The 23,375-nt window shown below is 36.3% G+C and overlaps 1 long non-coding RNA gene across 1 annotated transcript; it reads left to right on the top strand.

Annotated features, from left to right (window-relative positions):
* The first annotated feature begins 101 nt into the window (after positions 1-101).
* On the top strand, positions 102-22,404 carry LOC121658239. The gene is made up of 2 exons (XR_006013899.1): positions 102-464; positions 15,684-22,404. It is a non-coding gene; the product is annotated as an uncharacterized LOC121658239 (long non-coding RNA).
* Positions 22,405-23,375: the final 971 nt, after the last annotated feature.

Raw genomic sequence — 23,375 nt, 5'->3', positions numbered from 1 at the left:
TGGTTCACCAGGAGGAAGAATAAAACATGTTTAGCTCAGGATAGGAAGGAAGTACTGCAAATTTGCAACTAAATATGAAGTCTTTCTTCAGTAATGCTATTTTTAAACTGCTGTGTTTCACCAGTCCAGATGGAATTAGTTCCAGGGATTTGCACGGGGTTACTTTAAGCTTGTATTATCATAGCTCCTCCTCACACCAGGAAGAAAGACTGTTAGTGATTATTTACAGTCCTAGGTAACAACTAGATAATTCTTACAGTTAGGTAATACTGCAAATGTAACATTTCCAGATTGCTAACATCAAACTCTGGATAGAGTGAAATAGAACAAGAATTTTTATACTTTCTCCCAGTTTACATAAAATAGCTGAAAATTCATTTTGTAGGTTTCATCATTCATTTTGATGTTCTTTCCTTTTTTCCCAAGAAAGAAGTATATTTAAAATTTCCAGAACTGCCTCAGAGGTAAGTGGTATCCAAATATTTTTCTGTAAAAATAAAATATGTACAGTGTCAGTAGTATTTGGCTGTGGATTGATGATGTATTGCACAAGGATATAGAGACATCATTACTATAAAACTTGCAACATTATAGTTTAGGGTATATTTAACCTTTAATACAAATCATTTTTATTTCCCCCATTTGGAATTCACAGCACTTTTTTTTTTAATGTTTAGTTTGTTTGCAGGTTTTTTCTTATGTTTGCCTATACTCTGGCTGCCACAATTTATTTTTCTTTTAACAGAACTAGAATAGTGGACTTGATTGCAAACAACAAGAGTAATATAAAGGACTCCAAAAAGGTTTCAGTGCAAATGAGTTGGAAATTAGGCTTTCAATAGGAACTGGTGAAAATATATTTTACATCAGAACTGTCATTCAAATCAATCTTGAGAAAAGGATAAGTCTGTAATTGAAACTCACAAAACTCCCAGAAAACAGACTGACACAAATACCCTGAAATTCCTGCTTCTGATTTTTCCATGTATTTCCTTGATATGTCTCTCCCCTCCACTCAGATCTCATACCTTTATTAGTCACCAATTCCTTTCATGTATATTATATATAATCATTGGAGAGAATTTGCCATCTGACAATATTTTCTAAGTAATCAAAATGCATGTGGTTTTCTTTTATGCGTGATTAGTTTCTTGACCTTCATTCCAAAACACAAAAGGATCTCTGTAGACACCGAGGATTAACATTTACTTAAATGTCCTCCCAGTAGCAAAGGTAACATTTGGTCCTGGGAATCCACCCTTTACAAATGCCCTACCAATACAATGACCTTATCTAGAGGTATTCCTCTGATCCTTATCTGACTCCAGAGCAAGGGGGATTTGGTGCCTGGGCAGAGACCCAGACTTCAGATCCCCTAGCCAAAATTTGTGTACTCTGAGAAGCAGACCTCTTGGCTATGAGTGATAATTGAGTCAGAACTGCAGCAAATTAGGCAAAGACCTTGAAGAATGAAGCCATTAAAAGCCTCACAACAGCTGAAAAGGTAATAAAAGGAAGGCAATTTAGCAATAGGTGCTGGAGAAAAGGAAGACAGGGAGCTATTTCGAAAAATAGGTGGCTGGCTTTGAAGCTTTGATGTTTCAACAATTTTCAGTTAATTCATGGCTGAGGAGGTTAACTATCAAATTCTATTACTGAAATTTGAAGAGTCATACTCCAAATAAAAATAAAACTTTAGGTCTCAGCCCATTGGAATTCTTCATAGCAGCACTGGTGAGCACTGCTAAAATACCGTGTCAATCAAGGGTTGTGATACAAAACCCACAAATTAACATTAATTAATGTCATGCTGCTACACCTGCTACCAAGACACCTAAATTGGTAATATCAATACTTGAAGGAGACACCAATAATAAAAGGTAAATAGAAGAAATGTGACCTTTCAAATGATGCATTTCTTATTTCCTAAGGAGGTCTACCTTGTAAAAGTATAGACCAAGCGTGGAGGACCAGAACTAAGCATTTTTTGTCTCAAATATTCTGACTATTATGACAGGAAAGAGGTGATTGGAAGATATCCTGTGGAGGTGGGGCAGTGCTGTTCTGAGACAACTTCAGTCCCCGCCTCCTCGACTCACTTCCTGTCAGAGGGCTCCAAGGGGTGGTAGTGCATGTGTGAACAAAACAGTGAGAAAAATCTAGTTTATATAACGGGGTACACCAGGTTAACTGTAAAAGGAAGCCAATCTGTCCCTGTCCACCACTAGCCTGCACTTGATTTCTTTTAGGTTTTTTCTCTTGACTGCTAACCTTCATATAGTACCAATACTAACTCACCCCTTTCAGACAGGACATACCTAAATGACCTTAACTTACAAGAGCTAGCACCCACAAGTCATGTATCTGCCCTCTACCTTCCATTTGTCATTCATTTCCAGTAAGATTATAACTGCGCTGAAGTGAGGATTATTTTCTACTACGTAATCGAAATAGCAAAAGGGACCTTGATCTCAAAGGTGGCCCCAAAATACCCTGTAATGTGAACAATTATAGTGCCAAGAGCAAACGTTTTTTTCCCATACTTTTTTCAGTGTTGGGCATCCATTACTCACCATGTTTCAGAGGAAGAAGAGAAGAGGAAAATCTAGGTCTCTGAATGGGAGTACCAAACATAAAGCAACATGATTCTCTTGAGAAGAAATTGAAACTTATTATGTTGATCTACTTTCAGTAATTTTGTTTACTGTTTAGTTGAAATTGAAGGGAAGGGTGAAAAAAGTCACAAGTCTGTTGGGCACTGTCAGTTACACAAAGCTTGATGAAGCAATTGCAAATCTCATATGACCACATTGTAAATCTCGCTGTACAAATCTCTGTTTCCCTCAGTCCAAGGATCTGAGGAGCAATTTGCAGAAAGTACTTTAATGACCTAAGGGAAGGACTTGTGGGTGCATTTTACATTTGTTATATATTTAATTAGATTTACTTTGAGTTTGAGTTTTGGAGATCCTTAAGAGTTTTGTAATATTTCCATGAATAAAGTTATCTGATTTCTGCTCCTCCCCGGTTCAGGATATATAAGCTTTACAGCCCATTTCACATTTAAAAATATGAAGATATTTCTTTACAGATGTTTCAGTTTAAGGCAGAAAACAGATGGAGAACTGTGTCTGCACCAGTTCTGTCTTCCAGAAAACCTTAAAGGATAAACCTATGTTCAGTAAATTACAATTATAAGAGGAAAGTTACCTCTTTCTCTTGCTTTTGTTACATTTATCTAGTTCTTAGAAATAATTTCTTAAAATATTTTGAAGATTTACAATTCAGATTTAAAGAGCTTTTCCCTCATAGCTGGTGGAAAAATTAGGGTTAATATTTTTCTTCTAACTACCTAACTGCTGTTATGCTTTTTAATATTGAGTATTCAAAAAATACTATTTTCATGAAAGCTAAAAACAATGTAATTCAGAATTAAAACCAAATAGTGACAGTCCTGTCACCATTCACCTGGCTCACCTTTCAGCTGAACCTGAATCCCACCTAAGCAATTGAGTGGAGAAGGGCAACTTCAGATCTGGCTGAGATCATCTGTCTCCCATTTCTTGGAAGCAGGCTTCACAATGTGATAAGTAATGTCAGCAAATGCCTTTTAATACATCTCTCAGCTCTGACATGCCTCTAACTTAATTGCCTAACAGAGATCAGCAAGACTGGCAGGTTCAGAAGTACTCTTATCTCAGAAATCAAGATAAGAAGCACCCTAGCACATTGGTAGCAGAGTTGAAATGTAAAGGGAGGTAGTACTTTGAGGACAGCACAAGTTATGCATGCAAGTATCCAACAGTCAAGGGGGTTCTGCAGTCACCTCAGATGGGGGAGACTGAGTGCAGCACTGTATGCCAGAAATTAAATATTTTGAGGGATGGAAGAATTAAGAACTGGAGTAGTTGACATTGTTAATGGCAAGGCTGTGGCAAGATAGTTTCAAGCCTATGCAATTATTAATACAAGGCAGAAAGGTTTCAGCAAGAGAGTAAGAAACTGCCAAGGAGTTTGGTGGTTTTAATACTCAAGCCTCATTTTTCATCCCACAGGACAGGAATTTAAATCTGTATCTCGTATAGCAGAACAATAATAAAACTCCATATTTAATCCAAAGCTATTTAATCCAAGCTATTTCTCTGTTTGTAAGTAGGTATAGATACTGAATGACAGAAGGAGTTTTGTAACACAAAGGAATAGCATTCATTTAGTCATCATTGAGACCTCTCCTTTGCATTTCACTGTTGCTGAGCAGATTATTGAGGTTCACATTCTGAATCTCATCCAATTCCCCACACACTTTATGCACAACATGTGGCTGCCCTTGTATCATGTGTAGGTGCCCATTTTAGCACCTCCAACCTTTAAAAATGTGTGAACGGGTGAGGCTGGCAGGCTTTGCAGCCTGAGAGAGTTCCTTCTGATTTGTTTGCTAACAAATCACTATTTTTTTCCTGCGAAACTGAAATTTCCTTGAAGAAAATCTAGGAGTGTTTCCCAAACAGTTCCCCTCTAGAGACCAAAAGTATCTTTGCTTATATGCAGTGTATTGTATGGAGCAGTCCATGTTCAGCCATGCCCAGAGTAAAAGTAGATGAAGCCGTGCATGCATGTACATAATCAAACACACGCACATCGAATAGTGCCGGTATTAGCTATAGACAGCAAGGTGATTCACTCATACAGCATATGAAGCTCAGAGCTTTATCTGTCATATATTTTGGTCCTAAAGGTGCAAAAATAAATGTATTGTCACATTTTATCATGCAGGGTTCTGCTTTGGGGCTTTTTGTTGTTGTTGTTGGTGGTGGTGGTTCTAAAATATTTGCTAAACAATAGTTAAATCAACACTGCATTCTGTGCACGGAGAGAAAGGCACTGCTGTCTCTGGGGAGAGTTTTCCATCGATTATGCCAGAGAAGAGGAAGAACATGTATCAGCTAGATCATGTTCTCTGTTCTAAAAAAGCAGATGCAACTCTGGTTTATGCACTGAGTAGAAAATTAGTATGAGGTAATGCTATCATAAATAATTGCTTAAAGCACCTCAGTACTATGGAGGTTGAAATTTCAAAAAAAAGGAGAAAGGCCTGTAAATGTAAAAGCATGGTGAAGGGTAGCTTTTAAAGTAATTGAGGATTTTTCATTGGATGGTAGCTTTCTACAGTACATTATTTAAAATCTAAGTGTGGAGTACCCTCTAGCTGATATCTGAAGATCAAAGCTGCTATTAGATTTTTTTAACTGCTGTAAAGGTTCAGCTATTATAAAGGAAATTAAAGGAACTAATGGAACAAATAACATAAAATAGTCTTCCATCGAACATAGCAGATCAGTATAACTTGTGAAAGGGTGTTTGTTACAAAAGGCCCCAAAGCTTTTAAATGCATTTTTGGTCTAAAAATTGAATTTCAGGTAGCACAGTTGAAAAATCAAACATTGACTTTAATGAGTGCCATTTAAGATTCACCATTGTTATTGTCAGGATTTATTCTCTCTTCTCTCTGGAAACTAAATTTGAAGCTGAAATGCAAAGGAAACAAGAATTCTTTGATCACAGAGGCAAACACAAAATGGCTTATTAATGATTGCAGCTCAGTGCTCTGCCTGACCTCAGGGCAAGCAGATTTTTTAGAATAAGCCTCAATTACATTATATAGTTTAACCCTTGATGGGAAGGCAATTTTTGGGTCTATAACCTACTGTAATTTGACAGGAGGCCACAGCAGCCATTCAGCATAACAGTCAAATGTGAGGCTCTGCAGGATTAGCACTCCACCATCAAAGAGCGTAGAGCAGTGCCTGGCTCTGCTGTTGGACTGGGGAACTGTTGGATGGTGTCATGTGTTAGGCTGTAAATTAGAGAACCATGGAGCTAGTCTGGTATACCTCCTGGATGAGGTAAAACACCAAGCCACCTGTGAAATGACAGTATTCCTGTTTTCATGAAGACTACACTGAAATAAAGATAAATACATGGGTACCCGATGAGATGCAAATGATTTTATAAATCTCTCCATTCACTCCAGGGCTTAGAAGAAATGACTAATTGTAACAGATCATAAGAAATGAACTAGCAGCTCCAATTCTTTATCTGGTTTTGACTAAGTCTAAAGTAAATCTTTGTAAACAAATTCACATTTATTTTTAAACAGAATTGCTTTATTCTGAATGCCGTGTTAGTGGTCCTTTATGAGAGAAAATACAACAATCTTGGAATATAAAACTTTACAAATGATACATGAAAATGATACAATGACAAGGTAGTGAAAGCTGGACTGGGACCTCAGTTGTAGAGTAAAGAAAAAGCATTCTTCTAAGTGCTTTGAGTTTTTTCTTTAACCTTGCTCTTTCTTTTTTGATATTTCTAATTCTGAAATGTGACTTTTCTAAATATAAAGCCCTGACAGACAGACACACAGAACATGGCCCCAAATTTCACTATATTTCTGAACAGAACAAGAATAAATGTTAGACCATGAAACAACTTTAACAGCAGTTAAAGTTATTAAAAGTTATATTTGTCCCCAGCTTAACGAACATAAACACTGAATATCTATTCTTTCCTCTGCACCTGCAATTAATTTTCTTTAACCAGAGCACTTGAGTCACGCTTCTACAGAGGGTAGCATATATGAAGAACATTTTTATTGTATTTTATACACATGCTATTATTCTGAGGTTGATGTGCAATTTTTCCATTTAGCAGGATTGTCCAAAAAAGAAGGAAACATGGTAAAAATGTGGAAAGGAGTCACTGATTAATAAGTGGTGTAGGAATTTGGAAACTTGTGGAATCTTTGTTGAGTGGAGAGGACAGTTGTTTGAGTTGCCTTTGTGTGATAAAAAAAGGAAGCATTGTGGTGGGACAGTAGTCTGCAGAGCACTAACTAACAGGCTGGATGGGCGCAAAGAGGAATACAAATCAAACAATTAGCTCCAAAGCAAGATATTGATTACAAAATTAGCTAAGGCACTAAGGGAAGACAAGGGAATGATACTTATTAACTATTTATATGCCACTGCTGAGAATAAATAGTAAATAACACTTGGAATTGCTCATTTGTCAGTATACATTTGTCTCAATCAGAATTACAGAAACCTGGAAACCTGGAGGATTAATGACTGAAGTATTAAAATCAGTGGTTATATGCCATTACAAAAATAGTATAGGGAAGACATTACAGACATTTCCTGTCCAAAATGGTAATTTTTTGGAGTTTTTAAATCATTGATAGGTTGATGCCATTGACTTTGAATCTTCATAGACTATTTCTCTATCTTGTGCTTCTTCTAGTTAGATCAGTAACTAACATGTACTGACTCACTGACTTTTGTAAGCCCAAAAGATTGGCTTCTCCCTGTATGTATCAGTGCTTATAGAGTATGAGTATGAGTAGAAGGAGAGGAAAACACTGAAATGCAGAAATGAGATTTAACATACATCAGGAACCTTATGACATTAAGAAATATATTTCGCTTACCAAACTAAATACTACTGGATTATCACTTCTATAGGGACACATGATGATGATTTGATTATGTCTGTTCTATAAGCAGGATTAAATGAGTACATTACTACAAACTACTACATGCAAACTACACAACCCCCCCTCAAATACTTATGTTCGTCAGGGGAGGAGAAAATTATGAGCAGAAAAATGTGAAATTAGTAAAAAGACAACACTGAAAATTTGTCTGAGACAAATATTAAGAAAAAAAATTTTAACTATTAGGAAAAAAAAGTAACACTGAAATGATAAAGAAAGGTAATGTCTGATTTTAAAAAGTAGCTATTAGCTAGAGGGTAAAAAAAAGGTAAGCTTTTAGTCAATAGCTAAGCTAATAAAAAATACACACATGATGTTAGAAATCATTGAAAGTTCACAAGGAATATGGAAAGGAAAATTCTACATGTGGAAAAATCTTTCATTATCAGACTGAAAATAAAGGCTTCTTTTCAAGGCAAATATGGATCAAAAAGAATCCTAGCAATGAAATTGCCCAGCAGCTAGATAAAAATGTCATTAATTTCAATGATAATGGAGAAGAAAACAAATATTCATTAAATACTTGTTATCCATTTGGGAAAGATTCTCAGTACATATAATGGATGTGTATCATATGATGATTATGAAATACTTATTACTCAAAAGTCAAGAAAATAATTTACATTTTGATATCATCAACAATACAGTTGTTCAGGAATGAAGAGAATGAAAAGAATGGAAATAGAAGGGGTTTCCATGCTCAGACTGCTGATTATGCCAAAGACTCAAGGGTGCTACTGAATTGCCAGCTGTACACAAATTTTAAATCAAAAAGGAGCATCTTGAGTAGGAATAATCCTCAGTAGTGTTCCTCTTGCTTCAGTGGGTTGTGACCACTGGAACGCTGTGGCCATTTCTTTGGAAGTTTGTACTTCTAAGAGAATGCTGACAAATGGAAAATGTTCAAAGAAAACTCATATAATTAGTATGAATAGTGGAGACCATATCATACAGACAGATGTCAGGAGCATAGTACGTTTGGTGAGTGTGTGACTCAGTCCCAATCTGCAGGAGGGAATATTTGTCATAAATGTCCACAATACCATTCACAGAAATGATTGATAATATTTCTAAGAACTGACTTGGTAGGACATGGTAATGACTTTCAGAAGTCTGCCCCCTTGTGAAGTTTTAGAAGCCCAGTTTTCCAATGTTTTCAGACATAAATTGTCATTAATTCAAGGTAGATACCTTAAGAGAAGGTAGATATCCAGTACTTTTTAAATCATGCTAAGCTATATTAAAATGCCTGAGTTTAGAATGGCATATGTATCAATTTATCTAATACATAATAGCAGCATTAACAGGAAGACTTACAGCAAGTATGTATTTTGGATGGAGCACTGAGGAAGGGGAACTGTGTGCAAGTTAACTATTCCTTGCTGCTGAATGCCCCCTGTGTTCTAGATAACAAGACATGGTACATCCTGTTGGGCAGCAACCACCCTGGCTGGGCAGTAACATGGGTTGTATCAGACACACGGGATTTCATAATCAGGTTTTCTCCTATCAGAAACTACCTGTAGACTTCAATTCCACATAATCCCTGCAATGTGAGAAGCACAGAGAACATGCTGACAGTTCACCCAGACTGTTAAATTTTTGGGAATGCTCTGATCTAAAATATAGTTTCAAAGCCAAAGAATTCATGACTGAATTTCTGTTGTGAACAACTTGGTGCTGATCTATCATGGTTCCTTTTAAGAAGGAAAAACATGTCCAGCATTTCCTGTTTCAGCTACACTTGAAATAATCATTACTATTACAGGCTGAGAAAAGAGTCTTACCATGCTCATTGAATGTAAAGATAAGTGAAGCCATGTGAAGCTGGAGTTCTATTCTAGTAGGAGGAGCTACAGAGCACACCTAGGCACACCTGTCTACCGTCATTGATTTGCAGTTCTAGTTAAAGCGCCTTTTGAGTATACAGACTCCCGTTTTCTAAAATTCTATCTCCTTCAGAGACAATTTCAGTTTGAGTTTTTTTTAACCAGATGCCAAAATCCTTCATCAAGAACTTAGGCTTTCCCCAAGCTTATCACCTATTGGTTACCTGCAATAAATTGTAGGAACGTCTGAAAGTTGCACTGTGTTTGGAAAAATACTTCTCTTACTGTTTATACAGAAAAATACAATAAGACAAATGGCACATGAGCAAAACTAATTCTGAATGGTATATTGTAGTATAGCAGAGTATTCACTCTGCCATGCCTATCAAGGGAATGAATGGTAAAAGAAACCTAATCAGAATGATATTAGAAGACAGCAACAGCTCCAGTTTGTATGTTAGGGAAACAGAAGAAACAACGTTCAGCATATAAACACAGCAGCACTCTAAACACTCCAGCAGGAACCTTGGCATTCAGGCAATTAATCTGATAAGAGGGACAAAGACCAGTGAGGAAATCTTTGGCAGTTAGTACTGTGTTCATATAAATGCAATTACTCTATGTGATTGTGACGAGCAAAAGGAGTGTATATTTTGTAAACAGCCGGCTCAGACAAGATAGTTTATGTATTTTTCTTCCTAGAATGGAGAGGGAGTTAGGTTTTTACATCCCAAGTTATCATATATCAACATATACTATATTTTCCTCAGGGAGAAAAATAAACAAGCAAACAAACCAAAATAAAGAAAATAAGAAAAGGTTAAAAAGTTTACAGTGCAGTTCACTTCTGCTCTCTCTCTGAAACCCTGAACTGCTCCTAGCCATTAGGATATATAGGTATCAAGGATTCTTTCCTGCAGTCCTCACATGTATTTGCATAATGTTTAGGCGCAGAACCAATATTGTGTGACTAATTGCACAAAACATAATGAACTCTAGACCCTAATGGCTATAAAAAAGTCAGGCAGGCAGCTACTTATTTTCTCCATGATGCCATAATACATCTTTCTTTGTAGTATCTCAGCTCTTGATCAAAAGTATCTGTAAGGTTAAAAATGTTCTCTTAAAATACTCAGCAAGAGAAACTCTAAAATTTGCATCTATTTACTTATTATTTGTAAACAAGAAGGAAGCTGAAATTTAACATTTCCCAACATGCTATTTAAATAGCTGTATCTAACATTGAGAGTCCTCTTTATCTCCTTAGCAGTCTCAGCATTTTTCAAAGTAGTTAATTGTACTGAAAATCCAATGCTGGCATGCTATTTTTAGATGGTTTTTCCAGGCTTGGTTGCAGGGATGAAGTGATTCTTGTTAATACACCATCAATGCTAAGGACGTGCCTAGTTTGACTTTGTATTAGGAACCAGTTCAATATTCTGGGATGAGCAGTAAATCTTGGATGTGAATTTTGTTCCCTCCTACCAGGTAAATGGTTTCTTGTAAACTCAAGTGCTGCTGCTACACTTCACTGATGTGCTTGGAATGAGTTTGTGGGAAACAAGGAATAAAAGAAAGAGTTCTACCAAGTACAGATAGGAAACAGAGATGCAGTTTCTTCAGAAAATTTTTTGCACTTATTACTCATATTACTAAGATGCTGAGCTAAACAGACAAAGGGATGCAACTCAATCTCAGAAAAGCAGTACAGCAGCACAATGAAGTCTGTGCCAAAAAATAACAAGTATTATATAATGCCATAATAAACTCTTGAAAAATAAATCATATACCTTATAAATTCTATTGCTGCTTTCATACTTCAGTCCTCAGTGCAGAAACTTCTATTTCTGCAACATAATTTGCAGAAGGCAGTCACTGTGCTACTCAAGGTAACAGTGGTTTATATTACTTTTGTACTCTACAGTAAATTCAGATTGAGTACCTTACAGTCTGATTTCACTGTTTGTATTATTCGTCCCCACTGAAAATAAAACAGGATTTGTTGTAAAACTTGGGGGAATTACTCAAGGCTCTATTTTAAGGGGTTTCAGATTCCAACATCTCAAGATTTGCCGCTGATTAATTCGTTATAGGCCAAGACACTTGTGCATAGAATGTGTGACTACCTAGCCTCTATCCACATGGACTTAGCAGAGCCAGTACTGATAGGTTTTATCTAGGTGCTTGCTAGTGTAGTCTTCTACCATGTGAAACATTTCAGGGGCCTGTGTGGCCCTGAGAAGTTCCTCTCAGCAGCAAACAGGTGTAAGGTGTTTCCTTGCAATCAATGCATGCCATGGGGAGAGAAGGAGGGTGTTTCACAGCTGTCTTTTTGAGCATATCCTGCTAGAAGAGTAGTAACCCATGAGAGTTATCCAATACCTTGAAATGTTTGCTACCAGTTATTGCAGAGAAAGCAAAGCCACACTGACCACTAATGCTCTTTACAGAATGAGTGTTAGTATTTTAATAAATACTGACACAATTAACAGTGTTATCTTTTAGAACTAGTGTCTTTGTCTGCTGTTCTTCCTTGAGAGAGTCTATTATATAAATCATGTAAGCCAAAAAGATATGATTATGATAAATACCTTGTGTCAATATAAATTTGGCCAATAAAATGAAAATCTTGGTCAGGACTTGAATTTGCAAGTAAGCTGGGTTCAAGAAGAGTATTACAAAGAATAACAAGCCTTTGATTTAAATGTCTGAGTGTTTGCCATTAATGCCCTGTCAGTCAAACCTGGATTTATTCAGACTTCTCCTGGCAGGGACGTTTTCAGTAATTTGAACAACAAATTAATGGTATCTTTTATTTATATCAAGATACCAACTAGAATTTTCATTCAGATTAATTGTATGCCTGGGAGACTTTTGCAGTCTTTAAGCTTGTCTTTTTGTACAGTCAGCATATTAAAACCAATCTCTTTTTATCTCTGGAAAGTGGAAAATATTGTTGGTTTAATGAACTGATTGTTTAGAGAATTTTACTTTAAAGGAACAAACATTTCGGATGGAGTTTGAGTCTCTTAAAAACTTATATTTTTATATTTGTCATATATTTTTGATACTTTCTAAAGAAATAGTATTTTTTTGTGAAAATATATGGAAAGAATGAAGAAACAGTGAAAACTTTAGAAATATGCAGTTTCAAGCTTTAAAAAGTCGTAGTTTGATGATTACTTTCAGCACAGTGATCTTTTATCTCTCTGATGTACAGCATCATTTTTTTCTGCTTTGTATCTCTAGAGATAGAGAGTTCTTTTATCAGCAGCACACTTTAAGTAGAACATTCTCCTATGCTGAAAATTTTAAAGGACTCTTTTCTAGGTTGATGATTTCTGGCTTCCAAAACACCAGGCATTTCCTCTGTTGGAAGGGTTTCATTTTAAGAATTAGAAGGGTTACCCTGAGTAGTTCTCCTCAATAAAGGTTATAAGAGATGAAAATTCAAGTTATTCAATAAGCACCTAGATGTCAAGGTCCAGAGGCATGGTAAAGCACTCACAAACAAGAATAGCAGATGCTTGTAAGTCAAAAGATTTATAATGTAGTTGTGTACAAATGTCCCTTTTTTGTTATTTTTTCCATAGGTAGCTTAGGTAACAATATATTTGAGCCTGTTTCTTGTACACCAGACTGACTGCTGGTGGTGCTGTGCCAAAGAGAGAGATGGTGGGCTTTTTTCACTCTGCTGAAACTTTTGCAATAATCAGCTCAGGATGAAACACAACAGATATCACACAATAGCAACAACAAATTGCCACTTAACATAAAAAAGCAATACTGAATAGTCAATATATACATTCAGGAAATTTATGGGAAACAGTATTCGTTCTGTACTTCTTTTCACTACTCATTCATTTTTTCACCACTTGTAATACAGATTTCTTACTCTACCTTTTATAAGTGACTATTGCAACTCATACTTCTCAGGCATCATGTCAAATGCATTTTGTACCAGCTTTCCCCTCAACAGAGGAAAGTAGATCTACCTCTTCAGGTTGAAAGTAGTGCTATATCTTAGCTCACCAAAGAATCATGTAGCTGCCTGATGAAAATGCTACTACACCTTAAAAAAAAAAAAATGACCTAATGCTATTCTAGGAAGTATAATGTCATAACAAAGAGCAGGAAGGCCAAAAGGCACAGCGTACTATTTACTGCACTACAGAGTTGGACAAGTGGTGCCTGCTTCAGATCTTGTTGCTTTTCTCAACCTTTCCTCTGTGCTTTTTTCAACTTTTCACTGAAAAATAACTCTCCCCTTATCCCTGCTATACCCTGAGAATTCTCAGATTATTTCCTGGGCCCTACAGCATTACGTCTCTGAAAGAAGGCTTCCTCCAGAATCCAAAAGCCTGAAAACAAAATCATTAATTTCGGAAGAAGAGAAAAGTTTTGCCTGTACTGACTCCTTGTGGGTTTTGGATTACACACAAGGTAAATGCCTTGTAGCATACATAGCAAGTCTCTTTTTTATTGCAGTCAAAGCAAAAAAAAAAAAAAAAAAAATTCATGTTTAGCTTCTCAGAAGGATAAAACTCTTTCTGTCAAACTAGATTTCATTATGTTTCAAAGAATCTTGAAAAAGTATTTGGCTAGGGTAGTGGATGTATCATGTGAACCCAAACTGATGGAGTCAAATTCTTTTTTACTCCAGAATCAATGCAGATATTTTACTTTGCTTTGTGCTACAGCATGGGTTTCAGGTTAAACTGGTCAGTTGGAACAGTGACATGCCTTTAGCTACCACAATGTTTTTTCTGGATTGGAGCTTGGCAATGCCTACTGTAGCTGTCTAGAATGATTTTAGAATCTACCTCCACTTAATTTATTAGGAAAAAATTGCAGCTAATGTAAGATGTGAAAAACAGCCAGACCTCCTTTCTTTGGTTAATCTTGTGTGTCTGACAAAAGGTATAATGAGTACTACCAACAAAGGTATCATGTATGTTTACCTTATATAAGAAAGGTTGTTGTGTGAGGCACTTATAAAGTCCCCAGCCAAGACACATTTGTATATGGTTGGCTAAACAGGGGTTGTGTTAAACCTTTGTTCCAGGAAGATAAGTTAAAAATGAGGTGAACTTAAGAAGTATTTCCCTTTATCAAAAAGATATATTTGTCAATGCAATTCAGTCAACTGATGTTTTATAGAATTTCACAAGATACAAAACTCCCATTCCCCAGAAAGTCTGAAAGGATTTTCTTACAAGATCAATGAGACTATATATAATTGTTACTGGGCAATACTCAGTATTTTGCAGAATTCACACCTGAAATATTATGTTATGACTCAAATTATTTCTGCTTAAGAATTAGTGTAAATTTTATTTCCAAAATGATGACAAGAAATAGAAAGAATCAGATTCAATTGGAAAATTACAACTCTGTAAGTGTTGGTGAAAGCAGCACAGAGAGGTTGTAGATGCCCCGTTCCTGGAAAGGTTCAAGGTCAGGCTGGTCCTTGGGGGAATGGACTTGATGACCTTTAAAGGTCCCTTCTGTCCTTTCATCCATTCCAAGTCACTCCATGATTCTGTGATTCATTCTAAGTGTGGCAGACATTAAGTGATAGGATGGATGGGCTTCACTTAGTCTTCCCATCCAGAGGGTTCAGTTACATTTCTTAAACAATGCCACCTTGTTCGTTTCCTAGGACTCCTGGGTCTGCCTTATAAATATCTTAACTTTGGAACCTTCCTTCTCTCATTGACTTTAGCACCGCCGGACAAATTCATGACCATATTTATTCCGGCAAGCAGATTCTGTGGTCTTCTGTCACACTGGATACCAGTCTGAAGTAGCAACATAAGTATTGTTATGAGCTGCTCATCTGAGGAGGTGAAAATCATTCATTACATCATTATCAGTGTGGCAGTAATGTCAGAAAAGCTGTCTCCTCTCATCCATAGCACGTCAATCCAAACTGTGTTAAATAATACAGGGCCCAAGGGGAAGGAATGTAGATTAGGGAAAACTACCAGACAGAGGAGTTAAGGAGAGGATAGAGAAGAAAGGGTTGATCACTCTCGTTTTATTCTGAGCAGCAGGGGAATGTTGAATACAACTGGAAAAGAGGGTTTAATTCTGCTTTATTCTGCAATTGCAATGAACAGAGTGCCAAAAACAAGCAATATATTTCTGAAAAAAGCTGCTTCTGAAGCAACTTAATGTTTTAGTAGTTTTCAGTTAAATCAGGCAGAGGAAATTAACGATGGACTTCTGTGTTAATGGTCTGGAAAGTGCTGCACTTCCTGTGAAAGCGAAGTATAAAGGTGATTTGATTTCTTTTTCAGTGGTATTTTGGAAATAGATGACCACAGAAGAACGTTAATGATAATGATGAAGTGGCACAAAGGAAGAATGAAGGAGTTACGGATGCTTCATTGGGAAATCAGATTTTTTTTAAAAAAGAGAAAAAGCCTGTAGGAGTGGTGCCATGAAAGACTCAGGACAAGTCCTTAGAAGTCCAACATGAGCTATCACAAAGACTGCACAATATGAAGAAAGACTCACCATGGCCAACACAAAAGAAATGAAACTAATTCAAAAATGGACATTTGTATTAAAAAGACAATCACCTCAGAATTTATTTCCAAAAGAATCTGCATATTGTGTGGCAAAAGCCAGAATTTGGGAGGGTGTCTGAGACAGAAAGGACTGCACTGAACTTTATCCCTGGCAAGAGACAAAGAAAGGTGCTTAGAAAGGACAAAGTGTCCAGTGCTGCTTGCTCAGGTAAAATATTCAAAAAGCAGTGCTTGGCCATACAAGACTGTCAGGCTGCAAATGGGACAGCTTTTCTTTTTAACATCTCGCACACCTTTTAAAGACAGCACAGTCCTGAGGATGCTGACAATACTAAGTAAGTCAGCAACAGGCAGGTGGCTAAGGTGAAACTGATGTTTTGCAAAGATGGGTTTGGTCCATCTCATGGAGTATGTCAATTAAATACAAGTGTGTAGGAAAATTTCATTTTGGAAAAGATGCAGTTTGTAACAGTGGAAGTGAAAAAAGTAAATCCATTTTTTTAGCTAAAGAGTCGCAGAACTTGTTAAAGGACGGAAACCATGAAAAATTGTGGAAATACTGAGGTTGAATTTACAAGAACAGGACAGCTACTTCAGACACCTCCTAGAAACACAAATCTGGCCTGCATAGGTTGAGGAGGAGCAGAAAGTGCCTGTGCTTTGGCAGAGTCATCAGAGGAACCAGGAGGGATTCTCACTGCTCATTTAAAAGCCCAGAGGTGAGATGGAGTGATGTAGAACCGGAAAACTGTACCTGCAGATCCAAAGGATTGAACTGAGTACTTATAACATGGATCTCTTTCTAGTAAAGTGTTTAATGCCAATAAATTTGTTGTGCTGGATGTTTCATTAGGGCTCTGATAAGCAGTAACACATCTGCAGGTATTGTTTTCAAGTCTGCATTGGAAATGCTGTTTCTAAAGGCAATTTTAATTTTGAGCAGCACGAAAGATATAGTTGAGAAAAATTGATTCTCTTATTATATATATTTCAGTATACAAAGGTTTATATAGGCTACATTTTGGTCTGAGGGAAACAACCCAAAACAAGGGAATAAACAGAAACTTTGAAAAATTTTAGAGAGTCAGGTGCAGGTATAGAAGTAAACAACTAAATCCTTGTGATATAACTTACTGACCAGACCGGTTACCTCAACAGTGTTATGCAAGATGCACAGTAATGAAGTTCTCAGAGTAATCATCATTAGATGGAAAATTAAATAACCATCAAAACTGAAAATATTTTGAGGTGGAAGAGCTATTGGCGATGCATATGAAAGGAAAATTATGAAAGATAAAGAAAAATCAATTAACAGTCACTATAAGCTAGATGTAATATTAACAAGGAGAAGAAGGAATTTAATGAGATAAAGAGTGTGTCAGTTAATGTATTCAGTGACATTTCCATACTGATTAAAAAAAAAAAAGAAAGAAAATACCTGAAAATACCGGAAAAGGTAGGTATAATTTTTTACATGGATATTAAAGTCTTTTAAAAGTACCGTTTTTAATATTCACAAAATAAAAGAAGGAAAAGGTCACTCAGTTCTCCTGCCAGTTCAGGCAGAGACACTTTCCAAGATTTTCAACATTTCTCTTCCTGTATAGTTTCAAGTGCTTCAGGCAATGAGAGTACCACCACCTCTCTTTAGAAACTGTAGCTTCATACATCTCACTGTCAGAGAACAATTTCTTATATTCTGTTTAAATATTCTTTGTCTTAATTTCATTCAATTTCTCATTATTATTACACCATTTACTACCATAAATAATTACATTCTCTCAATTTGTGCAACCTCAATTAATGCAACTGTCCTTTCCTCTAATTTGTCAACAGCTTTCTGGTAAAATGATATCCGCAAATGAACTCAATGTTGTGGACATAACATAGTGATATGCCTACACCAACTGCAGTTCAATAGAGGGGTATGGGAGCTGACTCTAAGGGGGTACTGAGAGCTTTCTTAAATATCATTTGCTTTTTCCTAACCTTACTCAGAAATGGTCTGTGTTAGTGTGTGAGAAGCATGGTGCTAAAAAAGCCATAGTGCTTTGGAGTGGTCTCTTAGTGGAGCACTGCGCTGACATGTCCTAGAGGTATGGAGATAAGCAGGCAGGTTAGACTTGCAAGAAAGGCAGTTCCACACATTGACTCAGAATCTAAGTTTCAGGTGTTCACTGAAATAAAAGCCTCAAGTTAAAAATCTATGTTTTCACAAGCAACAACAAAGACACAAAATCAGATAATAAACCAGCATGCTCATTTTTTATTACTATTATACAATATACACTGCTTATAGTCTCATAGAAAAGAGCTTTTCCTAGATTTTGCCTTTCCAGTGCTTTCAAAACCAAATAACTGAGCTTTCTCTATCAAAAGGAGGCTAGAAACAACATAACCTTGTTTATAACTTTTAACTTTTTGTGGTTATAATATTTGCCAGATATGAATGATCAATGAAGTTCATTTTCCCACCACAGCCCTCGCAGTGCCGTGCTTTGCACTGGCAGCTGGAAAGGTGCTGATAACACCCCAGTGTTTGGGTACTGCTGGGCAGGGCTGGCACAGCATCAGCACTGTCTCTCAACGTTTCCCCATCAAGGGGCTGGTGGTGGGCAAGATCCTGGAAGGGGACCAGCTGACCCAAACTGACCAGAGGCGTGTCCCATAGCATATGGCATCAGCTCAGATATGAAAGCTAAGTGGGAGGCATTCATTAATTACAATGTTTGCCTTCCAAAATAACATCTACGTGTGCTGTAGCCCTGCTTCCCAGGAAGTAGCTGAACATTATCCGCTGATGGGAAGTAGAGAATAAACCTATTTGTTTTTATGTTTGCACCCAAACTTTTGCTTCTGTGGTAGTAAACTGCCTTATCTCAGCCATGAGTTGTTTTTCCATCTTATTTTCTCTCCCCTGTCCTACAGGGACAGGGAGCAATAGAACAACTTGGTGGGCACCTGGAATCTGGCCAAGGTCAACCAACCACGCTGCTTTATCAGCAGGACATCATTCTTGAAGAGCAACAAAGAGAACTTTCCCACATTTTCCTCCTGACTCTTTTTTCTTTTGAGTGGAAAAAAAGCTCAACTCTGATTCCTGATTCTGCAGGCCTTTTTGGTTATTCTAGCTCCAGTCAAGAAAAAAAGAAAAATCCCACAAAGTATATAAGGATAATTTTGGAATGTGTTTAACTGAGGAATTAGCTTGTATTTTGTTTTTCATTATGAAGAAAGCATATTCTTCAGTAAAACAACAAAAAAAAAATCAATTAAAAATATCTAACAAATTTTAGAATAACTCCCATCTCCCAGACTATAGGCAACAGATTACAATTGAAGAGTTGCTTGAGTGCATGGTGAAGCAGGAGGCATCAGATGGAAACCCTTTATTGATAAAATGAGAAAAGTATTTCAGGAAATAGATAAAAAATATAAAAGAATAGGCAAGGGAAGAGTTCAGAAAGACAAAGGAAAATGTGTGCAACCCAAAGCAGAATAATCATCTAGAGGGTCACCAAGGTCACAATAATATATTTTAAAATAGCCTGCAGACAGTGCATAAAAGGCACTATAAGCATTCAAAACAAACTAAAAGGCGTATTTCACAAAAAGAAGTTGAGTTTGAAAGCACAGGCTCTGGAGTTCCCTGTACCACTGTGACCTTCTATTATCCAATGTTCAACTTTTTCTCAGCTGTCATACCCATAATAATCTGCTGCCCAAAGCCTGGAGGATGTGAGTAAAAGCAAAAAACTCCCACTTCAGTTCACCAGATAGCATCATATTCCTACTAATGTTTTAACCCAGAGCATCCTCACAGTGAACCTGCGGTGTTCAAATTACTTTATGTGATTACTTGATCTGTGCAGGCATGGACAGCTAAGTGATTTCTCATTTCCTCACTCTCAAAACATCTCTTTGGCTGGATTTTTGGGGTTTACACTCTGGGTGTTTTCCCTTGGTTTTGTATTTTTAACAGACTTTTCTGTAATAACAGAAGTTACCTCCGTACTTGCAAACCTGCCTTACACACAGCTAAAAGGAATGAGGCCAGAAAGAACTGGCTAACATATCACAGACCAAGAAAATTAAAAAATAAGTAAAAAAAAAAAAAAAAAAAAAAAAAAAACGAAGAAATAATGCCATGGATGGATAACCAGGCAGCTGAAACTATATAAAATTTGGGGAAAAACTTTTCTGCTGAAAAATATATATAAATATTTGCCCCAAATAAGGGATGAGAAAGTTAATTAACTAAAATACTAAAACCATGGGATAAATTCCCAGGCAGTTTCCTTGGAAACAAAATTAAATCAGCAAATTCAGATTATATTAATATTAATAAGAAAAAGTATTTTGCATATTGTTTTCATCGAAAAGCATTAAAATAGTATAATTTCACTAGACAGTAGGAAAACATATTACCATAATGCTTGATAAAACATGAAGGTATACAACAGGTCACCAGATAATTTTGATTGTGTATTTCTGCATAATAGAAACCTTTGTGATTAAAGAGGACTCCTTATTTGCTTACAGTTCCCTGCATGCTTAGGTTCTTTGCTGGAGCCGGTCTAGGTTTCTCAGTTATTATCTTCAGCTACTTGTCCTGAAGAAAAAAGTAGCACATATGTGAACCAGTGAGCCCCTGGTGAGACCCTGATGGAGAACATCTGGTCAACAGAGGGGATACTATGACTAGTCTATCGTAAGAGAAAGGCCTGAATCCACCCCATAAATAGTGAGTCATAGTCGCCTGCTGACTAGATACCAGATTTTTTAAATGTTCTTGGTCCAGACACTCAGGTCTGGTTAGAGGCGAAAGGTCAATAACCTGCAAATGTGCAAACAGTGAAATCATTTAAATACTTATGTCAGCAGCTGGGAAGTCAAGCAAACAGTTTAATCACGGCTTGGTGGTCTGGCAGGGAGATAACCATGCATTAAATACCTGCTTCACATGTCAATCACCAGAGTATAATTTCTCACTCAGAAGTTGCATTACCTCTTTTTAAACTGCTATAACACACCTTAAGCTTAAAGCACTCAATAGCTATGTTGAGTTATGGACTTGTGCAGGGCACATGTTTGTCAAGGAAAACAACATGTATATTTTGTTTATGCTTTATTGTTTTCTGCTTAGAGCCATATATACAATTTTTTCTCATGGATTTCTCAAAAAGATTTGGTTACTTAAAATGTCTACTGAAATAATGCATTGAGAGGTTCTCAGGTTTATTTTCTCTTTACAATACTTTGTTTAACTACTTTATTTTGATTTCCCTGACAGCAAAACACTATTTTGGCCCTGAAAAATGCATTGCAACCTGTACAGGCTTCTTTTATTTATGTTGACTTACACTGTGCTATCTATAAATATTTTAAAAGATGAAGTAGGTGGATTACAGCCCACCCACTCTTTCTTTTTTTTCTTTTTCTCAGACACGCACACATTTAAAATTGCACGAATGTCTGTTGAGTGAGGCTTGAAAGTCTCCCTGGATCTCTATTTCCTATTCAGAAGAAGCAGAGAAAAGTCAGAAGCAAGCCTATCTGTGTAACCATGACAACAAGTACTTGTATATAATGCTTATCTATATAGTATAGTTTCTGATTCCTTCAAGAGTTCATGCAGCCATAGGCTGAATTCTTTGGTAAGCTATCTGAGCCATGTCAAATGGTTCAGTGGAATCACATTAGTATTGCTGGGCACTGTAAACACTTTGCACTGAAGAATGAATGAGAAAATATGCTGAATGGTGGAACAGAGACAGGCCTGGGTCTGGAAGGTGAAAGAAAGAAAAAAAAAATATGTGTCAGTAATTTTCCAGTGATTAATATTTGACAGATTGATTTGGAGTTGCTAAGAGAGATCTTCAATTGCTATTCCACATCAAATTAGTGGCTAGCAGATAATATATATGGATTTTTGGAGAACTGGGATTTTGTAGACTAGCAGACAGTGAGAGGCATTATGCCAGCTGAGTGTAAAAGGCTAGTTGATCAATAATTAAAAGAAACATCTTGAGTTGAGGTTAGCATTAAGTTATTTGAGGAATGAAGAATTCTCTGGTTTGCAACCTTCATTCTTTTTTCTTTTTCCAAATAAGTAGTTTATTGTTTTGTGTAAAACATGTATGAATTATTGTAAGATTGTTGGAATAATACATAAAATTACCAATGTTTGCAACCTCAGAGGTTATTCTGCCTTTAACATTGTTAAAATTTATCATTATTACAGAGAAAATATTATGCTCCTTTTACATATAGATATTTTTTCTTAATTAAACATTTATGTTATTTTGTAATCTAACATGTTACCAATATCCTCATAGCTCCTTGTCTGGTACTTGGGGATGGTCTCCAAAACTATGTCTACTTCAAATTTCAGGTGCTGGGATTTTTCAGCAGTTAGAAGTCTGCCCTCATACTCTCATAAAAATGTCAAAGAATAAAATACAATAAAAAATAGGACTTTTCATTATAAGATTGTTGTTTTTTTATTCTTTCCCCTTTCTTTTCTTCATCCATAAAGTTTAGCCCAATTAACTTTTGGCTCCTGAAGAATTTCTCTTGGTAAGAGCCACGGCCAGAAGGGTTTTGCCTTACAGATTTTAAACAGAATAAATAGGTCAAAAATCAGGCTAATAATTACAGAGCTAATTATAACACTAATAGAAGAAAATGTGCTACCACAACCTGATAGCTGAGTAATTCTCACAGCTATAGGTTGAAAAAAAAAGACCCAGAAATACAAAGAAATTAGAATTTCAATCTGCTTTAAGCAAAATGAGATAAATACTGACAAGAATCATACAATATCTAAGGTTAAAAGAAAGAACAAAATATAAAACTTTTGCATTCCTTCCTTTGTTTTGCAGAGGTAGAATGAACATCTCCAAAGTTAAAATTAATTAATTACCCTAGAACTACATTTTTTGTCCTTTTAATAAGATGAAATATATCCTTTTGTTTTAATACATAAAGTATTCAAAAGGTTTCAAATGAGTTCACTGAAGACCACACAAAACTCTAATTTAGCAAAATTTATGTCTTCAGGGGAAAAAAGTCTGCTAGGGCACCAAAATGGCTTCTGAAAGGACAAAGAAACACCATAACACCTGAAGCAGATATAGTTTTTTTTTCTTTTCAGAAAATGCAGCATCTAAGGGAGAAAAATCTATTCATTTATACATTATGCTAGTTGTAACTTGGATAATATGTCACTCACTAGGCCAAGCAATTTCTGAGCTTGAGCAAGAGGGTGAATAACATGCTTTTTGGCTCTCTAGAGATTCTTAGCTTGATTCCCAATGTGGATATAAGGAAAGACAACTATATGGCAAAAAATGAATTGGCAGAATTGTTTTCTACCTTTTTTCTTCTTCTCTACCTGAAGATGTGTAATTCAGAGTTCTGAACGCAAGTCATCAGGGCAAGTATGACCTCATTTCA

This window comes from Corvus kubaryi, unplaced genomic scaffold (genome assembly GCF_017639235.1).
Source record: "Corvus kubaryi isolate FWS band 111438036 unplaced genomic scaffold, C.kubaryi_AGA036_p1.0 split3-131, whole genome shotgun sequence".
Taxonomy (NCBI): domain Eukaryota; kingdom Metazoa; phylum Chordata; class Aves; order Passeriformes; family Corvidae; genus Corvus; species Corvus kubaryi.
The sequence above is the reverse complement of the archived record's forward strand: the minus strand, read 5'-3'. Positions and strand labels throughout refer to the sequence as shown.